Consider the following 4,391-nt stretch of genomic DNA (forward strand, 5'->3'; position numbering starts at 1 on the left):
AGAGTCCATTCAGTCCCAGAGTGACTCCTATTCTGTCCAGCGCCTGCTGTGGTTTGGGTCTCCCTCAGCTTTCCACTTGGGGGCTTACGGATTGGCCTGCAGAGGGTTGAGAGAGACCACCACTCTTCACACATGGCTCCATGGCAGCGGTCTCATTGTTGGGCAGTCAGCCGGTGAATTTACTGGCCATGCGCTGACACACTGGGACACTAGGAAACTTTGTTCATGGGAAAATATTCTTCTTATACTCTCTGACAATTTTTGCTTCAATACTGTATTTAAAATTTCTATCATCATTAGATAGGGTGGTTTCAGACTTTTTATTTGTATATCTAACTCATTCTACCTGCTTCCCTCTATTGAAACTGCCTCTCACTGAAATCTTAAAAAAAACTACCTTTATTTAACAAGAGCAAAGATCGAGAGCTGGTCACCTGGAGTTTATACATTAAACCTAAAGTAAAGCGACCTGGTTGCATAGTTGTGGTAGTTACATAATCTGTTGTCAGTTTGAGACTTAAGAGTGAAAGGGTGGAGTTTAGCCTGTCAATCAGGTCATAGCTTGATGACCTCATTTAAAGGTGCTAAGGAGATAAATAGCTCACTGGAGGCGAGACACACACACATACTCCCTGCAGGCATTCCTGTGGACAAGACATATGGAGCTACACTAGAGTCCTAGAGCTGGAAGAGCCACATGGAGATCCTGTGAGTGCTGAGATGCTTCCACTGACACCTCCGTCGGGTGTGTAAGAGCCTTTTGTAAAAGAGCAAGACCTAACAGAGACAATTCCTCTCTGCTACGTTTCCTTCCTCACTGAGACTCTGTGTCTGCTTCCAGGTGTGGCCCCACGTCTGCTGCCCAACCCTGAGAGCTGTCTGCGTCCTGTCATGCTTCCACCGTGTATCCAAGTTCGGAGATGCTAGTGTTGAGGCCAATAATTTGTCAACTACCTGGTCCAACACACCCATGATAAAGCCCTAGGGATAATAGTGGAAATACCAGCTGCTGTTCAGTTGAGCCCACCTCGTGTTTGTCAGAATAGACATAGTATACTCCACAGGGTTTTCAGTGGTTGATGTTTCAGATGTAGATTGCTAGACCTGTCTTCCAGGTGTGAAAAAAATGCTGTGGGGCTAGCCTGTCTCTAGCAAGGGAGAGATAGAATCACCAACAGCATCAACCTAGAGCTGATTCCTCTAAAGCATAGCCTAGATAATCCTTCACATACCAACTTTTTATCAGTTCTGGCGCCGACTGTCTCTCATGACATGCTCCACTTTTCCGCTCACTTCATCACTTGTTGCAATGACCACACAGGACTCACAGGCAATGATCATGCTTTTGGGCTCATTAGGGAAGTCACAGATTATAATTCAGGTTTAGGAACACTCCAGATGCAGTTTTTTGACCAGGGCAGCCTCTTCTCAGCAGTGCCTGCAGGCCCCTCTCCCTCCCTCAGCCTCTTGGCCCCACAGCCCTTTGGCCTCTCTCATGCTCATCGAATGTCATAAAGCTCTTTCAGTTCTGCCACTCTGCTAGTAAGCCTTAGCCCCAAACCACTCAGCTGTAGTTCCACGGGTTCACAAACGGATCTCTACAAAGTCTGAATGGGCACTTTGCTCTGTAGGCAAGCCGCCTGCCTAAAGGAACTCGGCTTTCTCAGTCCATGAATCTAGAAGCCCACGACAGCTAGCCTCCGGGTCAGGCAGCCTTTGCTTCTCTGCCACCACTTCCGTCTGTCTCTCCAGTCTTACAGCTTTCTGTAGCCTAGACTGAGGAGATTCCCCGTGCAGGAGTACTGGGTCTAACAGTCACGCTTCACCCCTGCCTCTTATATCCTGCTGGTTCTGTTATTGTTATTGTTAGATGCCATCTAGTTGATTGTGACTCACAGCAACCCTGGGTACAACAGAAGGAAGCACCACCCAGCCCAGTACAACCCTCACTATTGCTCTTAAGTTTGAGCCCATTGTTGCAGCCATTGAGTCAATCCATCTTGTCGAGAGTCTTCCTCTTTTTCACTGTCCCTCCGCTTTGCCCAGCACGATGTTCTTTTCCAGGGACTGCTCCATCCTAATAACATGTCCAAAGTACATGAGACAAAGTTTTGCCATCCTTGCTTCTAAGGAGCATTTTGGCTGTACACCTTCCAGGACAGGGTTGGGTGTTCTTTTGACAGTCCCAGGTGCGTTCCATACTCTTCGCCAACACCATAATTCAAACGCATCAATTCTTAGTGGTCATAAGATCCTCTTTTCTGTCTCTGAGATGGTTCCTTGTAAGCCTAGTAAGATGGCAAAAAGGATCAATCCTCAGGTTAGGATCCATACATATATGAGGTTGAGTTTCTTAGAGAAACAAAACACCTATACGTGTAAGAAAGAACTTTATACTAAGAAAGAAAAGTGTTCCAACCCAGTCTACCTCAAATTCGTGATCCAGATGCCAGCCAAAACCCCCTCAGATGCATCCAGCTCCCAGGGGCTGAAGCAGGAGTGGGAAAGGGGAAGCTGGAAGATCACAGGCCAGTGAGTCCAAGGTCATCAGGAACATGGCAGGGTGTCAACTGCGCCCGAGCTCTGCAGGTCCCAACAGCTGCCAGCCCCAAACAGGAGACACACCCCCAATCAAACAAGAAGCTGAGTTCTCCTCAATATCTCTCTTATAAAAAGACCACACCTTCAAGGAGTTCTTGTCAGTCTGTGACTGATTGAGAGCCTGGCCACTCCCCTTACCTCCACACAGGTACCATCAAGTTGACATACAATCTAGCCATCACAACCTGGACATAGAAAACCCAAGAAGGAAACTATGCGTGGTATCTCTCAAGCTGAAAGAACTGAAGAAAAAAAGTCAAGCCCATGGTTGCAATTTCGAAGGTTTCTATGGGAAGAACGAAAACATTTAACGATACAAAAGAAGAAAGAAGGAATATCTGGAGCCAATGTACAAAAGAACCAGTGCATGCTCAACCATGCCAGGAGGTAGCATGTGATCAAGAAATGATGATCCTGAAGGGAGAAAGCCGAGCTCTGCTGAAGGCATTGGCAAGAAACCAGAGTCCAGGAATGGAATCGACAGAACACCAATTGACATGTTTCAAAAAATGTATGCCAGACTGCAGGCGCTCACTTGCCTGTGCCAAGAAATTGGTAAGATGGTTATCTGAAAAGATTTATATGAGTTCAATTCCAAAGTAAGTTTCTCACCTAGATTTATTCTCTATTTGCAGTGAACCTAACACATCTATATTTATCTCATTCCTCAACACAGCCTCGGCGGAGTTTCTACAATTTACTGTGTTATTCCAAGACAGATATATGATATGTGATCATCTGGATGTGGCCTGGAGGGCTGTCTGGACAACTCTGCCTGGAAGGTCACTGAGACGGTGGTAATAATTTCTTTTAGAAGAATTAATGCCACACTAGTCCCAAGGGTTTGGAGATAAAAGATGTCCCATCTAAGCGAGGTGTCAACTAAGTCCACCTGGAAGAAGGCCATTAGCATGTGCGATCCAAAGATGACAATTAAAAAATTCAAATAGGATGATGCAAAAAGTATCAGAGATAAACTGATGAACTCCCAATTTGGAGAAAGCTCGGGAGGACAATGGGAGCCCCAAACCCGTCAGCAGAGTATCTGGCCAGACTGAGCGACTGCAGATCCACTCTAGCCACAGGCCAGAGTCCCAAACAGCCTGGCTGTCAGGCAGAGACCGCTGGAATCTTGAATATGCTGACTCAGAACTCAGTACCATACACCCAGCCTGATTGGTTCTGTGTGCAAGCATCTCTTATTCCATGTCTGAACTTTCTTCCGTGTTTTTTGAAATGTTAATGAGGGTCTTTTCTTTCTTACTCATTATTTGTGTTTTAGCCTTTATATTATTATTATTTTATACTTACCAACCTTATTTTGAAATTGGTTTTTATTGTTACTGTTGGGTCTCCTCAGTGACAATAATGGATACAAGGGTTGATAGGGGATGCATGGGTGGGGAGTGGGTGATAGGGAGGGAAGGGGGATTATAGGAGTGGAAAATGAAAATGAGAGTGGGGAGGGAGTACTACTGTGTTTCCCTGAAAGTAAGACATATCCCCAAAATAAGACCTACTTACAGTTTTGGCTCTCGCTGAAATATAAGGCATCCCCCTGAAAATAAGACCTCCCCCAAAATAAGACACCCCCCCCAAGCTACTGTAACTCTGGACTCTGGACCGTAGTGGTGGGTGCTGCCACGCAGCTCACTGTGGGCCACAGCGCAGCCGGAGAAGACAGGAAGTGCAAGGTCTCTTTTAATAAAAACAATAAACAATAAATGTGTACTGTATTCTTCTTCATGGAAAAATAAGATATCCCCTGAAAATAAGACCTAGCACATCTT

The sequence above is a fragment of the Echinops telfairi genome, unplaced genomic scaffold, assembly GCF_000313985.2.
Source record: "Echinops telfairi isolate 266 unplaced genomic scaffold, ASM31398v2 ScPeMD7_7469;HRSCAF=8507_1, whole genome shotgun sequence".
NCBI classification, from domain to species: domain Eukaryota; kingdom Metazoa; phylum Chordata; class Mammalia; order Afrosoricida; family Tenrecidae; genus Echinops; species Echinops telfairi.